Source organism: Pan troglodytes, chromosome 1, assembly GCF_028858775.2.
Source record: "Pan troglodytes isolate AG18354 chromosome 1, NHGRI_mPanTro3-v2.0_pri, whole genome shotgun sequence".
In the NCBI taxonomy this organism is placed as follows: domain Eukaryota; kingdom Metazoa; phylum Chordata; class Mammalia; order Primates; family Hominidae; genus Pan; species Pan troglodytes.
Genome location: NC_072398.2, coordinates 9,592,526 through 9,612,773, shown reverse-complemented (window position 1 = coordinate 9,612,773; position 20,248 = coordinate 9,592,526). Strand labels below are relative to the sequence as shown.

At 37.8% G+C, this 20,248-nt stretch overlaps 1 protein-coding gene and 1 long non-coding RNA gene across 2 annotated transcripts in view; one reads left to right on the top strand and one right to left on the bottom strand.

The window, feature by feature from the left end:
- LOC134807953 (uncharacterized) overlaps positions 1-20,248 on the top strand; it is a 242,034-nt gene that overhangs the window by 182,596 nt on the left and 39,190 nt on the right. The window lies entirely within an intron of this gene.
- The window catches only part of LOC107970713 (uncharacterized), a 37,096-nt gene continuing 36,854 nt past the window's right edge, over positions 20,007-20,248 (bottom strand). Inside the window, exon 4 of the long non-coding RNA XR_001713489.4 lies at positions 20,007-20,147. This is a non-coding gene — a long non-coding RNA (uncharacterized LOC107970713). The remainder of the gene's footprint in view (positions 20,148-20,248) is intronic.

Genomic DNA, 20,248 nt, shown 5'->3' with positions numbered 1-20,248 from the left:
TATAAGGGGAGACCCTTTTCGCTTGCCTCTCATTCTCTCTTGTCTGCCACCATGGAAGACATGCCTTTTGTCTTCCACCATGACTGTGAGGCCTTCCCAGCCACGTGGAACTATGAGTCTATTAAACTTCTTTTTCTTTATAAATTACCCAGTCTTGGGTATGCCTTGATCAGCAGTGTGAAAACAGACTAATACACCCAGCTTTGCTTTAGTGATTCCCTCTGCTTCACCCTACCTTCCCATCCCAGGGACAATGTGAATAGAAGAAAAAATTAGACATATATCCTCTTACCCTCAGCCTCCTCTGCTCTTTTTCCTCAGCCTCCTCTCTTCTTCCATCATCCATTCTCCAGGACCCACAAAAGGGCAGCTTTTCCTAGATCCTGTACTGCCTCTGGATGCAAGCGTGATAAATAATCCCCAAGGAAGAACAGGGACAAGGTCTCTACTCACTGAGAGAACTCTGGGCTGTGACCCACCTGCTTAGTTAACTCTTGATAAAGTAGATGACAACAACTGGAATTCAGCAAATCCTTTATATATAATGCCTACCTCTCAATATATCTTTCTAAACATAATCAAGTTTTCTAGTTTGTTGTTATTTTTTTCCCACTTTCTGCCCTTAGAAGAAAGAGAAAGGTAGTGTTGGGACAGAATTAAAGGAGGAAAAGTGGAATCCATTGCTTTAATACTTTTACAATCGCATTATCCCTAATATTTAAATATTTATGTGATAAGTGTATACATGCACATGTAAATATAATATTCCTGCCCCATGTTAGCTATATGACAATAAGAAAATTCTTTAATTCTGTTTGCTCTCTCTAAGATATGGATGTAAAAGTACATACCTCAAAAGATTGTTTTTAAAAATGGTAAATGGTGTTTAGTATATACAATGACAGATAAAGCTTTCAAGATCTCTAAAGATACAAGTCTTCTAATGATCTTTTTTGACTTTGAGTGACTTACTTCACAAATCAGGCCCCATCAACTCATCATATAATGACTCAGATGGCTGCTAAGAAAACCAATCATAAAAACTTTTATAATTATGGCAAACTGAGAAAAATTTAAATACTGCGATAACACAAATTAGTAGGAAATACACTTATGTATTTTCAGTAAGTTCGTTGTGTCAGTCAATTTGCAGAATTCCTTGGAAAGTGATCATATCTTTTGGAGTTTAAGATATCCATTCTTCCTTCCACTAGAAGCTCTGAATGTAATATGAAATAAGAAAAAGTAATTGAAAAATAACAAAGCAAAACATCACCCTTATAATAAGTAAAGTTGAAGTAATAAAATGTTGGTTTATGTCAGTAGTGAAGTAAGTTTCCTGATACTGAAACTCTGAATTGGATGGCAAAGCTGGACTGGGTCAAGCGTCTCCTTGCAGTGGGGGAGTCTGGTCATAAATGTCTGGAATGAAGGTGCACAGAGGGCATCCGAGACTTTAGGCACAAAAGATTTGAATTTTAAGATGATGTCTGTAGATATATATGATTTATCCCACTGTGGTATTTCGTTGATATAACTGAATTCTGAAGATGATTCTCAAGTAGGCTACCCATTCCCTTCTGTGGAAATCAAAAGGGATATTTATGTTTTTTTTAAAAAACAGCAACAACAACAACAAAAGAAAGTTCAGGGTGATTGATATGGTTTGGCTCTTTGTCCCCACCCAAATCTCGTCTCAAATTGTAATTCCCATAATCCCTGTATGTCGAGGGAGGGTCCTGGTAGGAGGTGATTGGATCATGGGGGCAGTTCCCCCATGCTGTTCTTGTGACAGTGAGTGAATTATCATGAGATCTGATGGTTTTATAAATGGCAGTTTCCCCTGGGCTTTTCTGTCTTTCCTGCCACCTAGTGAAGAAAGTGCTTGCTTCCCCTTCATCTACTGCCGTGACTGTAAGTTTCCTGAGGTCTCCCCAGCCATGTGGAACTGTGAGTCAGTTAAACCTCATTCCTTTGTAAATTACCCAGTCTTGGGTATTTCTTTATAGCAGCGTGATAACCAACGAATACAGTGATGCTTCTAAAATGAAATGGTCAGGAGCCCTTGCTCTCCCTGGTGGAAGTAGTAGAGCTATGATAGATACGGAAAATCTCTTTCTGTTATTTTCTCATGTTTGTTACTAACATCAACTGCCCTAGTGGTTTATGAATGGCCAGTTTGTTGGTGTACTCAAATCTATACTAATGCTTGCAGATTGGTTTTATTTGCTTGCAGCTGAGCATTGATTACGGCCATTGTTTCAAATAATTGACAGCCGAGAGTGCTTTACAAATCAAAATCATGAAATGGTACAGGATGGTCCCTTAAATTATATAGTCTGCTCAAAAATGTGAGGGAGTTTAATGTTAAACTCCCAAAAGAAGTAAGTGACTGAGAGGTCACCGTAGTTCATGGAGCACCTTTATTAGATGATCTGAATGACTAGCTTTGAGATGGAGTAAAAATATTTCCATTCCCCTCCCATCTAGAAAATCACTGGCAAACAAAAACAGCGAGAAGTAAACTCAAACTCCATCTTCACTGATACTAGAAGATAGCAATAACTCTGGGGAAATGGGAAGAGGAACAGGTGCTGGATTAAACACAGGCTTACATGTAAGTCTGCAGAGTGAACTTTGAGACTCCTGTGCTCAGCTTCCTTCCCTGCCAGATGACAAAAGCTGGCGGCAATAGTGAGGCTGGGGGAACTTTATCTGGATAACCCGAATCTACCCAGAGAAATGACATCATAATAATGGAGATTAAGTGGCTGCCAGTTAAAAAGGTGACGAGGCCCAAGATCACCTTGTAATGCAAAAGTGGACAAGCATCACCTTCCCACTACACCTTCCAACCAGCTTGTTAGGGCCTGGCCTATAAATAAGAACACCCAAGTTAGTGCAGAGAAAGTTGCTGGGAAGTATTTTAGCAAGGAAACAGTGCAAAAAATATTTCCCAGAACTGGAAGATAGGAGTTTCCAGATTGAAAAGACACGCTGACTGTCCAGCACTTCAAATGAATTCAAATCCACACTGAGGTGCACAGCTGTGAAATTGCAGAGCTCTTTGGAGCCCAGATTGTTTAGTGTAGAGCAGTCTTGGAGATGCATATATCCTCCCTTATACCTCTGGGACCCATTAGGGACACTGACCTGTTTTAAGATGGTTGGATCAGGTCAGAGTCACCACCAGCTGTCCCTTTTTCTGGGAGTAACATTCCCTGTGGCCCTTACAGCACTGTGCATTGTCAAACACTGCATTGGTCCATCTTTTATTCTCACAGTGATCTCCGTCTCCTGCACGTCATTACACTCTCGTGTGCCCAGTCAGCACAGTCCCAGCACATCAGAGAAGTCTCCACTATGTCCAACTCCAAATGAAAGGGGCCAGAGCTCCATCTCCTTTTCTCTTACAAGTAATTTTTGTGCTAACTCATAAATGTAAATAGATGTGTGGGCATTTTCTTTTCTTTTTTCCCCATAGAGTTCAACCTCTTGATACTGGTCAGTGCTTTTGCAGTAGGACTGACTTCTTTGACTTCTTTTCCCAAGCCCTGGCTCAGCCAGTATGTCATATCAACTACCATTTAATTATAAAACTACCATATGCCAGACGCTATGCTAAATAATTCACAGATAATGTCTAAATAAGCTTTACAAGCATCCTATTGGAAAGTTACAGTACTTCCCATTTTAGTTTGGGTTTAATCTAAAGCTGTATTTTTTAGCCATTTTACCACCAAAAGCTTGTGCAGGTTAAAATCTAGGGCTTCCATATATGCAGGGGAATCCAGATGCAGGCACGAGAAGGAGATATTCCTCTACCCATGATGACATTGAGGCCCAGGACAGCCCCAGTGACTGCTGAAGAATCCTTGGACCCCGTTGATAAAATGGAGATGAGATTCCAATTTAAAAGATTTCACAATTTCAGTCCTCTTCTTCCAGACACTGAAGTGGGTAACAGATATTACTAATTTTCTGACTGAAACTGAGAAGTTTGAGTCATCATTTCTAGACTGTATGTTAGTAAATTTTTTGTTAGAATTGTGATATTAATGAAGGTCATGTTGAATGAGCTTTCCTAGTTCTGTATAAATTTGCCTCATGATAATATACATCTTTTCCAGCTAATGTCCATCACAACTAATAATCATTAGCAATCAGCAAACTCATAAATGTTTGTCCCCATTGCTCTTTGAAACTAGTTCATTTAAATGATGATTTCTGTTCTCATTAGGTATTTGCCATATTGTAACCTTGTTCCCAAGGATAACAGGGTTTTATAGTTTATTTGAACATAATAATACTCTCCTAGTCAAAATAGTTAAGTAATAGTGACACTAAATGTCAGCTCTTAATGAATGTGACATGGGATGCATATGAAACATATTTCATTTAAAGCGATTATTTTTATTTCAGAGAAAAATGCAATCATGTTATTAAGGATTCCACAAAGCACTTCAAAGCAAAGAGAGAACTTTTATACTTTACATGTAGCCTTCCCTTGTCTGTGATTGTTTATATCCCGCTTAGAATTTAGCTTTCCTTCCAATATTCTGTTTCTTCTCTAAATGTTCTCACCTCATCTTCACTTCTTTGAATATCCTATTTATCCCTAAGCTTCCAGGGGTTCTTGGGCATTCGGACGGTTTGGCCTGGCCCTAGTACTTAGGGGTGCACATAGTACAGACACCTTTCATACCTTCTCTTCCACGCCGCACTCCTCCCCATCACCATGAGGCTGCCTAGTTCCTCGCATTCTTTTTTTTTCCCCTACCATTTAGTGCCAACTTTTTTGCAACTTTGGCTGTCACTTTCCCGTTTTCTCCTCTAATCCTTGCTTCTACCTTTTCAGTGCTATACCAGTTTGATATCCCAGCAGTTTTACTGAGTTCCTTCTGCGTGAAGAAAATCAAAGAGATGAGGATGCTGAGTAATATCACCTTAAAATGTCATCAAGAAAAGTTTCTCTGTAGAAAGTTACTTTAATCAGTTTAACATTGATATGTCCCAGGGCCAAAGCCTTGACCCTGGTTCCCTGGAATGTCATGGGAAATTCTCTTCCCTAAGCCATATTCTTTCCAAACCAGTTACTAAAGTCTTTTAATTTTACATGAGAGTTATTGGAATAAGAAAAAAGTTCTATTTAGTGTGCATAGCCTATATTGAAATCAAATGATCCTTAATATGCATAGTCTCATAGAACTATGTAATGTATGCAGTGTAGATTTCCATAGACCATCCTCTTATCCCTCTAGTTCTGCCTGCTGATAGGTACTCCAGCCAAGATCGTTAGCTCGTCCCAGGTCCCAGGGCAGATCTCTTCACTGTATTGTTCTCTTTTAAACAATTTCACAAAAAGCAAGCATTTTGTGTGTATATATAGTATAATTATGCATATATTAATCATGTTCTTTTAAATTTTGCATTCCTGAACCAGTAGTTTTCATATCACTCTTTTTCCTTAGCTTTATCATCTGGACCTTGTCTTCCACACTAGGTCCCCCACCATACCTTAGAAAGTTATTTCTTGATCTATTTAGTAATTTCTCTATTTAGTTAGTTTTAGTGGTAGAGGCTGGATCTGGTCTCTTGTCTCCTGATCTAATGCTCTTTGCCCTGTACAAGGATGACCCTGAAATCATCTCATCTAAAAGCAATGCAAGCAGACTTACCCTGCAATTGAGGGTTAGTCTTTTCTTTGTACACAGATAGTTTTTGGTTAAGGGAAGAGATATTTGTCTGTGTTTCTTACCCCATTTGAGTTTATTCTCAGCTGAGCTGCCAAAATGATCCTTGTAAAAGCTCAGCCAGAGAGTGATACCCCTATACTCAGATCCCTGCATTGTTCCCCATTTCACTCAGAGAAAAAGCCAGAGTATGTACAGGTCCAGAGGCCCAGCGTGGTTTGGATGTTCATTTCCCAGCTGCCCTCCTCTCCTTCTTTCTGTCTTCACTTATCTCCAGCTGCGCTATTATTCTTGCTGGTCCTCATTTGGGCCACACCAGATTCCACCCTGGGGCCCTTGCTCCAGAGCTGGGCCTGGAGCACTCTTCTCGGTTATGCACTGGCCGGCTCCCTCACTACCTTCATGTCTTTGACGGAATCTCACCCCTTTGCCAGGCCTACCTAGACTACCCTACTTAACAGAGCAACCTGTGCTCCTTCCTCCCTCCTGCATCCAGGCATTCTTGGCATAATCAACTTATTCTTTTTTGCCTTATCACTTATCAGTTTGAGGCATTCTTTATAAGTTACTTTTTACTGGATTTATTGTTGATTATTTTATTCCCTCCACCATATATTACGTTCAATGAGGGAAATAATTTCCTTCTTCTTCTTTCTTTTCCCTCGTGCTGCTCCTCCTCCTCTTCCTCCTCCTCTTCTTATTTTCTTCTTCTTCTAACCTAGAATACCCTGTGGCATATATTAGGCATTCAAAATTATTTGTTGAATGGAGGTAACAATCTTTTATTTTATTTTATTTTGAATGGAGGTAACAATCTTAATCAATGATTTGGCTCTAATGTTGTCAACAGAATAGACGGCACCATTTCAAGAATTACTAATGCTGATTTTATAGTGGTAGAATCTATGTCCTGATTCTGATGTAAAAATAAATATGTTGGTAGAGAAACTTTAAATCTCATACATCCTATGATAAGGATTAGAGGATTTAAATTAAATAGACTCAAGTCTTGTTTTGTTTTTTCCAACTGGTATATTATTTGTGTAGGTAAGTTTCTCTTTTTGTAAAAATGCCATTTAAATAAGAACCTCTACGTATTAGCACCTTCACATAAAAAAAGGTGAAAATCTCTGAGTAAGATAGGACAAGGAAGTGGGAGTGATTCCTCTTTCAGTTGAGCAGCCTAAAGGGTTGTTGAGGGTGTTTCTTATACCTCCGGCTGACTAAAGCCATTAGTCTGTTGTGAATGAAGAGAGTGAAACTTCAAGTCCTAATATTTGGGTTCAGGGACAACCCAAATAGTTCATATTCTTTTATTGTTAATATCTTACAAGATTTCTAATGCAAGAACCACAGTATTTGTTTGGCTTACTGTGTCTCTGAATTAATAGGGGTTCATGTTTTCTCCTAGGTTGAGCCAGTTTTTTTGGGTTCTGTGCTAAAATAACGACTCCATTCTAGAGGCTGGGAAAACTATGCAGTATTTGAGCCAGAGTAGACCTTGAAGGGCCCAGGAAGGTGTCCAGGGCAGCACAGACAGCTCTAGTCAGTGACGGTCATGGGAAGTCATCAGTCAGGCCTGAACAGGGGCTGGAGAATATGTTTGCACTCCTACAGGTGTGTATATATAGAGATATATATACACACACAGGGTTATATATAATGGTAAAAAAAACACGTAAAACAAAATTTACCATTTTAATCACTTTTAAGTGTACAGCTAGCTTGATAGTGTTACATACATTTCACATTGCATGCAAACAATATCTAAAACTTTTCATCTTGTAGAAATGAAACTCTGTACCCATTAAACAATAACTCTCCATTTCCCTACCTCCCCTACCCCTGGTGACTGACCACTATTCTACTTGCTGTTTCTATACATTTGACTACCAAGTCATGAATTTGACTACTCTAGGTAATGGAGTCCTGTAGTATTTGGCCTTTTGCGGCTTGCTTATTTCACATCACATAATGTCCTCAAGCTTCATCCATGTTGTATCATATGTCACAATATTTCTCGTTTTTAAGGTTGAATAACGTCCATTGTATATGGATACCACATTTTGTTTATCCAGTCATCCTGTGAGGCTAGAACCAATAAAAGCTGTAAGACTTCCTAAACCCTCTACTCCCTACCCACCCCCATCCCCAGGGATCATAAGTTAATGGCACTTACACATGAAATTATAGTGGTTATAGAATGTACTTGAGATTGTTCAAAAAGTGACAAGAGAGCATTAGCATGATTCTTACTGAAAATTGGGAATGAGAGTATTAACTATTGAACAGTTTGGCTCATGAGTGAATATGAAATTTCAACATTTCTGGCCAGGCACGGTGGCTCATGCCTATAATCTCAGTGCTTTGGGAGGCCAAGGCAGGAGTATTGCTTGAGGCAAGGAGTTCAAGACCCATCAGGGAAACAGCAAAACATCATCTCTACACACACACACACACACACACACACACACACACACACACACACACCAAACAAACAAATCAGCCAGGCATGGTGGCATGTGCCTATAGTCCTAGCTACTTGGGAAGCTGAGGCAGGAGGATCATGTGAGACCTGGAGTTTTGGGCTGCAGTGCAGTGACCTACGATTGTGCCACTGCGCTGCAGGCTGAGCAACAGAGCAAGACCCTATCTAAAAAAAAAAAAAAAAAAAAAGAAAATCACCATTTCTGCACAGCTACCGCAGACTATAGGTGTTTCATCAGAGTAAAGAAACCAACAGTTCTCTGAAAAGCACACACTGTGCTACCTGCAAGCACGACCCTTCCCGGTAAAGGTTAAACACACAATAATTTCAGCTTTAAAGCTAGCCTACTTACTTCTCCATATAAAAATATTTTCAAAAAGAAAAAATAAATTGTAACAAACAGTTCAGAATTTTCTAGACCATTTGAAGTCTTTAGGTTGAAAGTGGAGTATTATAAACTTTATCTGTTTCTGATTGCTTCCCCAGAATTTGTAAAGGACTAGAATCCAGAAGCTTCTAATAGATTTCTGACTAGATTTTTTCTCTACTTATGTTGTCTACTATTTTCTTTCTCTTCCCCATTATCCCACTCTCCCAGCCTTTTCCTTCCTTTCCTTCCTTTTTCTTTTCCTTCCTTCCTTATTTCCTTTTTTTTTGATGTTTATTCACTGATAAGGTTATGCTATGACACATATCCTTTTAATTTTTTTAAATAAAAAATATTTTTGTAATCGTTCAAATTCATTTTGAAAAACAATAAGGGACAATAAGATGTTCATTGAAAATACGTAATGACTGAAGTTCTCATATCTGAGACAAGAATGAAGTAAATATATAAAGTGTGGTCGGGATTGATACACAGTCTTCTTATGTGTGGAGGCCAAATAACAAATGTTTCACTACCATGCACTGTCCCCTCTTCTGCCTCACAGGAGCAGAATGATTGCTCATAACAATTCTTAACACTGTTAACAGGTATTTGGGTTTCACAATAATGGTGGCTGCAGAGTACAAATTACTTAATCATTTTGCATTGGTACCTGTTCCATTATAGAATCCTGCATAAAATTAGTCACATTTGAATATGACATCCTAAACATTTTTCCAAATTGTATTTCCTATCAGATTTATGTATTGGTTGCCATTTCAAATATGTTCAGACCATGCATTATCTTGAAGGAGGCAGGTCCTGTTTGTAACATCTTCACTTTCCTTGTCACTGGCATCCCCTAAATTGCCCATGGCAAGCATACGGATCCCCCAAGAGAATCATTACACTTCCAGCAAAACTCTATTTATGAAGGAAATGACAGACGTATTAATGGGAAGACATTAATATTTGAGAAGGCTTATTAGGTCATTCTTCCCAAGAATGTGTGCATTTTTGTAATGGTCAATGCTATAAGCGTCAGGAATGGAAAACTAATGGTTTGATTTTCAGTGCCTATAATGGACCAAGGAAACAGGACTTTAATAAGGTGTAGGTTTATGAGAGCCCCAGAGTCATATCACACAGACCATTGTCTCTATAGAAGGTCAGTTAGGTCAGTCAGTCAGTTTTGATAATTTATAGCTCCATCTGTGTGTGCAGTTATATTAAATATGTTCATGAATCTGTGTCTTGTGGCTTTGCAGTTAATTGTTCAAGAAACCTTTGGCACATTTTTGTATTTTATACATTTCATATTTTTACATTCACCACACTATTTACTGAGTTTTACAGAGATATACTACATATATTTCAGTGATACCACTTTGTTCAGAAAAATTGTCATCTTATTTGTCTTAGTTAGCTCTGAGTAACTGAATTTTTCCCAAAAATCTACAGGTCAAAATTTACTATTATGGTCAATATCTGAAAGCTCACCCTGGAGAATCTGAAATAAATTCCCAAAGAGGCACTTTATCATGTTTTAATCAAATGGTAGTCTTTGGCATTTTAGTGTATAACCTCTTATGTGACTATTTTGAAGATGACCTAACTTGCCCGAGTGTATAGATCATGATGTGTCTGATTTAAAAAATTTAATCTTCTTATCCCAAAGTATGTCCTCCATTAATTACTATCTTTTTCAGCATTTCCCATGCTTGAATGAATGTCAAAATCACCTGAAGAGCATTTTACACTAAAAGATCACTGGGACTCCACCCGGTCCCCAACCCAGAATCTCCAGGTCTCCCACTCAGGATGCACAATTGTAGTGAGTTCCCCGAGTGCTTCTTAAGCAGCCAGCCCAGCACCTATTGCTGGACCATTAAGAACCATTCATCTGCACCATTGCCCAAGTTCAGACTTCCTCATTCACTTTAATTTAGGATTTCTTGGTAGGAAGGGAGAACATGCAGCATACGGTACCATCGTGGACCCTGTACTCTTATGCACATGGCTTTGTTTCTTGAATAGAAATAGTAATAATATAAAGGAGACGGAAAAGCCATATGTCGAGGACTTATTATAGATTTATCTATAGATTATAGAAAAGTTATTTTCTTTAAACTTCTAAGTATCCCTATGTTTTAAAGAGAATAGATATTGCTCTCCTTTTTCAGATGGGGAAATTAAAACTTAGGTCTTGTTTACAGTCTCACAGCTATTAGGTGACAAAGTTAGGATTCAAATACGGGCCTGTTTAACATCATTGCTTTTTCATTCTCAGATTGCTGCTGAGTTGCGTGTGTGTGTGGGTGGGTGGGGGGGGGATGTATGTATAAAATACTTACAAAGTTTGCATTGGCAGACATCTATTATGAAGGACCCACAAAGTCAAACTCCTTGTGCTGGTCACCTTTTGGGTACTGACATGATTAATTCTGGATTATTAATTGAATATCATTTACCTTGGTTAACTCTGTTTAGAATGGTTTATTGGCAGCCAACACTATGCTAATATCTTAATAACATTTTCTTATTTAATGCTTACAATCATCCTAAAAGTAGGTAGTATCCCTATTTTATAAATGATGAATATGAGTCTTAGAAGATGAAGTTACAGTGTCACTTAGCAAATAAGTGGAAAACACAAGATTTGAACCTAAGTTGCCTGAGTCTAAAGCCTGTGTGTCTTACCACTTTGCTTTTCTGAATAGAAGTTAGGAGTTTAAAAACTTTACTTTCAACTGTAATATGGAGCAAATTTTGCCAATTATTTATGGTATCATTATTTGTAGCATTTTTCATCTCTGCCATAATGTTGTGACAATAACATAAAAGAATACATGTAAATATCCAACATTTGCAGGATTTTTTAACCTAAGTACTCTGCAAATACATGCAATTTAAAATAACTACAACTTCTAATTTCTTGTGAAAGAGCACAATGAAGCTAAATTGTGTGCTATGTAAAACTATGCTCTATGTACTATGTACTTGGGATCCTATTGGGTAATACAAATTATGGCCACCTACTAGCCTTTATGAAGTTTTCACTTGCACTCATGTTAACACAAGAACTTTAAAGAGGATTTGGAGTGTTCTGTAGGCTTAGAAAAGTAGCAGGCTTACTTTGCTAAAAATAATTATTTTTGACCTATATTATAATCTCATGTAAAAAAGAATCTTTTTTTATATAAAATCAATATACTTGTGGTACTTTGCTTTTGAGAGTTATTTTATCACTAACTCAGTTTTCTTCCTGTAGGAAAACTGTTCACTCAGCCGTTACACTTCACAAGACCCAATTTCCCTGAGAGGCCATGCACAGGGTGGCTTCAGTTGGCAGCCCCTATGCTCATGGGTCTTCCATGATTTCCCTGATTAGCACATCCCTCCTCTGCTCCATACAGGACATCCAACATCTCATTGCACATCATCTTTTGTGTGTTGCAGGCATCTACAACACAACACGTCCCAAACTGAACACGGTGTTTCCTCCCATCCTCTTAAGTTGATCTCTCCAATACCATCCTCATCCATGGCATCATCTTCTCTTTCCTGGGTTACTAAAACAGCATAATAGCTGGCCACTTAACTATGTCACTCCCCTACAGAAGGCATTCTTCACACAGTGACTAGCGTGAAATTTCCAAAATCACATGGGATCAAGCCGTGAGTTTGCTCAGAACTCTCCAGTGTCTTTCATTAGGATAAAATCCACGGGCTTTAATTTGATTTATGAGACACTCTCTGATCTGGTCCTCAGTGAGCTCTCCAGAGTCATAGAAGCTACTCTGCCTCTTCCCTGTTGCTCTCCAGCCAGTCTGTGCTCCTCTCAATTACTTGGATGTGAGTGCTCACTCATACCTGTGCCTTCAATGCCAGCCACCATCTTCCTTGTCACCCAATCAGTGGAGCTTTCCTCACCATGGACCATGTGAAGTTCCCTCACCATGCTTTAGAGCAGTTGATAGTTTAGTATCTGTTTTCCTTGAAAGAGCGAAATTCTGTGTGGGCTGTGTGGGCAGGTCACATGTATGAGTGAACCATACGGGAAGGCAGTATGTTAATACTATTTGTGTATTTTGTATTAAACATGCATATGTACTTGTAGACAACTTAATTACAAATGATTCATTGAGTGTATGAAATGTGGAAATGGTCAAATATATCACCAGTCTCAAAAATATTTGTTATGAGCTTATTAAATACTAGACACAAGAAATAATGCATTCATTCAAGAAATAGTAAATGTCTCTGCTATGCCTGGCAATGTGCTAGACGTGAGAGCTATAAGGCACAATCCATGTCTTCAAAGTTTTAGACAATGTAGTTGGGAAGACGGGACGTCGACACAGAGAGCTATGGTCATGCAGGTCAATTTAGTATAGAGATACTTAGTCTAAGAATTTACTCTTGCTGGTTAGTTACTTAGGTAAGAACTGCTTTGAATGTAAATTTACTAGTTCTGACTTGCTTTTCTCTCCCTTTTCTCCTTCCCCACACCCACTTTTCTGAACAGAAATATAAGATTTATTTAATTTAGTCCATTTGGCTTCATGACAGCAGAAAGTCATCAGCGTAATCACCATAAAAGGACTTTGTTTTATTTTTTATCACCCAGCACATTTTTATTGTCAGAATAGTTACTAATCATTCATTTTTATTTACTCTAGCTTGGGAAGTTTTGCAAAACTCTTGTGACTATTTAGAGAAAAAAAATGCTTTAAATTATGAGTTTTATCCTACCCTGCTGGCCAGTGAACACACCACAAACTTAAACCTCATGATTCCATTAGATTAGGCGTTGAGGAATAGAAAGTACCTGCTTTGCCCCTTGTCAGCTGGGGGACCACAGGAGTCCTTCACCTCCTCCCAGACTTTGTTCTGCACCACAACATCAGGACATGGTTGTATTTTTCTCATGTTGGATTCGAATTAGTCATTCTTCTTCTTCTTCTTCTTCTTTTTTTTTTTTTTTTTTTTGACAAAGTCTTCTGAGACAGGCTAGAGTGCAGTGGTGCGATCTTGGCTCACTGCAACCTCCGCCTCCTGGGTTCAAGTGATTCTCCTGACTCAGCCTCCCAAGTAGCTGGGATTACAGGTGTGTGCCACCATGCCTGGCTAATTTTTGTATTTTTGGTAGAGACAGGGTTTTGCCATGCTGGCCAGGCTGGTCTCGAACACCTGATCTCAAGTGATCTGCCCGCCTCAGCCTCCCAAAGTGCTGGGATTACAGGTGTGAGTCACTGCCACTATGCTTTGCCTAGAATAATTATTTTGAGCGGCTGAGATAGAAAACAAAGATACAGCTGATTAGCATCCATAAACTCTTGGGCTTTTTAAAAATGAGGATTATTTTATAGCTTTGTTAAACTACATTCAAATATTTTAAGTAGTGTATTGAAGAACATATCTAAGAAAAGAAGAGAGGTAGGATAAGAATAAACATTAAATAGACTGAAGAATGCTATGACATAACAGATGAATTCTTTAGGAGCTAATGAAAGTGCATAAAATGCTGGGTTGAGGATTCGAGTCTTGGGTGGCTTGGGATTCAAGGGATTTTCATTAGAGTCCAGATTTAGCCCCCACAAAGTGCCAAGTGTGGTGACCATCTTCCCCACTTAACTCAGAATGTGTCTCTTCTAATTTCCTTCCAAAGCCAGTTGGAAAAGCGTCTGTTGGTTATATGGACATTGTGTTGGTGAGCACACATAAACTGTAGTTCTTCCTGCTTACAAAGCTCATTAAGAACTCAAATTCATGTTCACTGAGATATCAGTATCATAATCCTAAGATACAATTAATTTTGTAAGCTTCTAAACTAGCTTCTGGTTAGAGTGATTCAAATAATTTCATGATTTGCAACTGGAAGAGGCAACCATTCTTCAGGTGAGCAACAATTATATATATATATATATGTATACACACATATGTATATACATATATACACATGTATACATATACATATATGTGTATATATACACTTTTAGGCACATATTCACGTGCAAATACAGTTGAGGAGCTTTTGATGCTAAAAGGATAATAATCTGGAAATTCTATTTGAATAATGACTGGTTGTCCTTCCTTTCTCTTGTGATTATAAGTTTTCTTATGAGCTAGGTGTTCAGTGCCTTTATGGGAGTCACCCAGCTGGTTAGGAGAGAAGTGTGTCCCCAGTAGGTGTGAGTTGAGAGATGTTTAAGCTGAGGTTGGTAGGCAAAGATTTTGAGCAGTTGTATCTAAGATTAAAGGAAATTACTAAGATTACTAAAGGAAGTGAAGATGTGATGCATGAATGGAGCAGAACATCCTGTACCCTTTCATGGATTAGAGATGTGTGGAAGAAACACCTCCCCTTTAATCATGTTGTCATAAAGGGCAACCGTCAGCCTTTCTCTCCATAGCAGTACCTGAGAGTGAATACCCAGCTGAATGGTCCAGTGTAGCTGCAACTAACCATCACAGTTTGAGATGGGCATAAATGCTTGGCAGATATACTACTACTCTCCTTCTCAGACTGAATATTGTAAAAGTCAATGGACATTTGTATTTCAATACATCCTATACTTTAAGCAGAGAGATAAAATATGAATTTTAAATGGCCAAAGCAGGGTTAACTTGGTTTGTAAAATATAGTCACCATCTTATACAGAATTTTGCAGAGCATGCAGTGAGAAAGAAAAACAAATAGATGAATATGCACTAATTATTTCCTAAGCATTTTGCTTCAACTAAAAAAGATTCCCCTGCAATGTCAGTTTTATTTATCATTCCCATTTTAGAGATGAGAATACTTTGCTCCAGTTGAGTAACATAATTTTGCCTAGGGGAACTCAACTGATAAATCATAATGCAGATCTTGGTTTAAGGTATTGGAAATCCATCCACTTTCTACTCTTCCATGCTGTGTCTCTGAAAGAGTAATTTCTGTCCACTCCCTGCCCTCCCGTGGGAGGCAGACAGGCCCAGTAACCTCTGACATCTGTGAATTAATGTGCCAAACATGTTTAGATTTTTTTATAAAACAATATCTGAGGCTAAGCTGAGTCAGAACTGACTGAAAATTATATAGGTGTTTTTTGTTTTTTGTTTATTTTTATTTTTTATTTATTTTTTGCTGCTGTCTTTTTGTGGATGTTAGCTCTGGAATTACACCAAAGCTTATTAATACATAACTGTGGCCTGTATGAGCTGTACAGGTCTTTATGTGAAAATTGTGGAGGTGAGCTTGGACTGCAGCCTATTTTTTTGCAGCATGGAAGTTTCTCAAAGAAAATGTCAGGGCTTTGAATACTCATGAATCAAAACACAGACAAAAATAAAATTTTAGATAACTCTTGGAACCCAAACTAAAGGCCAGAAAATAATCCCCCTTCCCATTCTTCAACATTTCAAGGATCTTATGCTTATATCTACCATTAATTTATTTTTAAAGTACTCAGCTGTTCTTTTAGAAATATTTCAGTTCTTTTTATTTTATATTCTGGGATGTTATAAAGCAGATATGTTGCATGCTTCCTCCTTGTTTCTGTGGGGAAATTATAATTTTGACACTCAGGGAAAAAAAAGTGCTATAAGACTCTAAATTTCTTTCAGTGAGTTATAATTATTTCCTGCACTTTATGTGATGTTTCCTGAGCTACACCCAGTTCTAGGATTGATACTAAAAGTTTGGATTGCCAACTTTTTGCCTCTTCTTTCTAGATTCTGTCTGGTAGAGACCAAGAGAAAAAAGGGAAAGTTGAAGCTTTAACTGTATTACTGATGGATATTGGCATCTCCCAAAATACAGGTCTTTTGGATAAAGCTGGATTTGAAAACATGGCTGGTTGAGAAATCTGGGCTCCTACTAACTCCTCAAGCCTGTTCCTTCCCATGCTTGTAGAGAAGCTGGAGCCATGTCCTCTTCCCTGAGCCGGGAAAGAGTTGACTTCAGCGCTACCTCACACATTCTGCCACAGGATGATCAGAAATCAGAGCGTGGTGACCTTCCTGGCCACCCTCAGGCAAGCAGGCCCCTGGCCTCACCTCCACGTGCTGTACAGAGCAGTGAGGTAGGTTCTGGTGGCTTCTTGCAGATCCACGTACTTGCCACAGAGAGACAGTAGCATGCTGCTCACTTCCCATTGAAGGGACCAACTCAGCCCTCCTTCCTGTGGTAATAACAAAGCCACATAGAGGCCAGCCTCTTACCAGTCATTTACGTCAGCTTCTTTCCTTTTGATGAAAAATGTGGTAGCAAGAGAGATATAAGCTAGATAGAGAGTCCTCCCCTCCCGCTTTGCCTTCCCCTGCCAAAGACACCAGAAAGAACTTTTTTCTCATCGAGAATTTTCTTCATTTATAAGCTGAGGCAAGAACATCAGGAAGCAGAGGGTTGCCAATGCAGTATGAGGGGCAATTTTAAGCCAACTGTACAATGAAATATAGTGCAGTTGGCAAAACTGATCAAATTACCGGTAGACACTTAATAATCTTTATTTAATGTTTCAGAGTATCTACCTATCTCTGTCCCATACTTCTTCCTTTCTCAAGTTTTCTTAACTCCTAAGCAACGAAGTCATTTTTCCAGGGCTGCATTCAGGAATTATAGTCACCATTACAAAAGTGTAGTCTGGCCAAGAGAAACATTTCCTCAGACTTGAATCTAAATAAACTTTCTCATTTGCTAAGCAACAAAAGGAGCTTCATATTTACTTAAATTTTACAGATCTTATTTAACCAATCTGGTTTTCTCACATATGCTAATTATACTTTTATTAGACCAGTAAACAAACTTATGCATTCTGATTTTATTTTCTTTTACAGTTATTTAAGTACAGAGCTCTCTAAAATTTGATTTTTAAACATTCGATCAGACTAATAGATGAGCTACACATCGCTCTGCTCTCCTAATTCAAAGCATGTAGCATATTTTAAATTCCATGCAAATACTGCATAAAAACTTTTGAATACATTATGCCATTTTCTAATTTTAAACAAACTTGATTTAAGCATGTATGCAGATTGTTTCATTTGCTAGCTAGAATACCAACCCCTGCAGCTCCCAGTGAGTAGACGAGTCTAGGGACAGTATTTATGAAACTATTGTTTAGAATATTGATCAGCCTCCGCATGGTTCTGTTGACTGTGTGTTCTGTTAGAGATGAGGTAATGTATCTGAAAGTGCTTCTCTGTATGGGGGTATTTTTATTTTGTTAACAAAGAATTTATGGAGCCCCAGGACGTAGCACAGTGTATGGCATTCAGGAGACCCTCAACAAAGAACTGTGGACTCACTGAATGCTCATTAATTCAATGTATGGCCATAATCAAGCTCTTCATAGAAAAGTTCAGTTCTCCTTTTCATTTTACATTTTCAGATGTTCTATTGCAATCATTCAGTACACAATCATCTTCCTCCTGTGAACAAAAGATGATTTTGAATATTAAAAGAAAATGAAAGATCAGTGAGGCCCTTCAAAACATATTTTTAACTGTCTTATGCCCCAGCGTCCTGCTTTTGTCCTGTGACAAAAGAACCAAAATGCCACTAGACCAGATGCACAAGGTCTGGAAAATGCTGCTAATAACAGGTACAACTTGTGTTTCTGTGGAGTGCTACCATCTACAAAATTTGCATAGACTTTGAATATGTAGAACAGTGGAATGAATAGAAATACATGTATATATTTCTCAAATGTCCAGACCACTTTATAGAAAAGAAAATCACTTGTTAAATTTACCTTGGACCTGCAGGTGTTATAAGAAAGCAAAACTGTTCATCTTAGTGAGTTATGAAGCATCTTTTTTTTTTTAGACGGAGTCTCGCTCTGTCCCCCAAGCTGGAGTGCCATGGTGCAATCCTGGCTCACTGCGACTTCTGCTTCCCCGGTGCAAGCAGTTCTCCTGCCTCAGCCTCCCAAGTAGCTGGGATTACAGGCACGTGCCGTCATGCCTGGCTGATTTTTGTATTTTTAGTAGAGACAGGGTTTCACCATGTTGGCCAAGCTGGTCTCCAGCTCCTGACCTCAAGTGATCCGCCCTCCTCAGCCTCCCAAATTGCTGGGATTACAGGCGTGAGCCACTGTGCCCAGTCTGAAACATTATTTTAAATGAGAACTGGAAAAGTATTAATTCTCGTGAATAGTTAATATACTGATTACAATAAGGAACCAAATTTAATATCTACTACATCTCTCAACTGAGTGAAAATAGCTTCCTACCTGTGTAGACATCTTTCTGCCAAAGATAATTTAAGATGCTAATTACAAGCACTATTCATGAAAAAATCACATATTAGTGCATGGAAATTACATAAAACTATGTGTATACATAGTTTCATATATATATAGTTTTATGTAATTTTCATGCATATGTATAAAACTATATATATAGTTTTATGTAATTTCCATGCATTAATATGTGAAATTTTTTCATGAACAGTGCTTGCAATTAGCACCTATATATATTTATGTAATTTCCATGCATATATATAAAAAAACTATATATATATATAGTTTTATGTAATTTCCATGCACTAATATGTGTATTTCTTTTTCATGAATAGTGCTTGCAATTAGCACCTTAAATTATCTTTGGCAAAAAGATGTCTACACAGGTAGGAGGCTGTTGATAGTTTTATATATATAGTTTTTTTATGTATATAGTTATATATACACATATGTCTGACTATGCATCTGAAGAACTTGTAAGTCCACAATAGATGCATGATTTTAGAAACAAGATTATGTGTATTTAAATGCCATAAAATGCCTTAGTGATAAATGTAAGTGCTTTTATTTTTTATTTAAAAACCCACAGTTTTAGCATCATTAATTTAAAAAATCTTCCTTTATTTATATTTCTCTCTGAAGTATATTATAATGTTTGAATGTAGATGGTCTTGGACCTAAAATCGTGGCTGTGATGGATCCACAAGATTCAAGGTCACCTTCATAGATCATCTAGTCTGTCTCCTTTCTTCTCATCATCCCTCAGGAGGCCAGGATGGTGGATTTGCTCTGGGAATCCCTAGCTACTCCTGGTGTGGAGTAAGTGCTGAATGTTTGTTGATGAAATGATTGAATTTCTTTCCCTCATACTTTCCCTTCAACTTATTCAGTGATTTAAATCAACCATTAAAAATATGTTAAATGCCCATTATATCTCTGGGTATATGAAGACCAATAAGATATGATTCATGTCCTTAAAGACTTTATAGTCTAACAGAAGGAGAGGACAAATACACAAAGAAGGATAATACATCTTACAGATATAAAACAAGTACATTTGGGAACCAAAGGAAATATAGCCAGTTCTCCTGAATGTGGGTATATCCCTGAGAAGATTGCTGTAACCGTTTTTGATAAGATGAACTTTTATAATTTTTTAAAAAGTCTTTATAATTTAAAAAATTAGAGATTAAAAATTTCCCCTATCCCTCTTCTAGCTTCTCTTACCCTTTCTTCAGGAAATTCTTTATATTTTATCCCAATTCTTCATGAGGCATTTTAAACTTGAAGTTCCTTAGTTTCTCCAGGGAAGATAGAAAACATCTGATTGGTATCCCTTATTTAGCAATCTGAATTTTTGGCAGGCTGAATTGCTGGATCAAAACCAAAGAGATTAAATATAACAGGAATAAACATAAAACCCTATATTTAAATTTAAAATGTTATCATACAGATAAAAGACAAGAGAAGCACT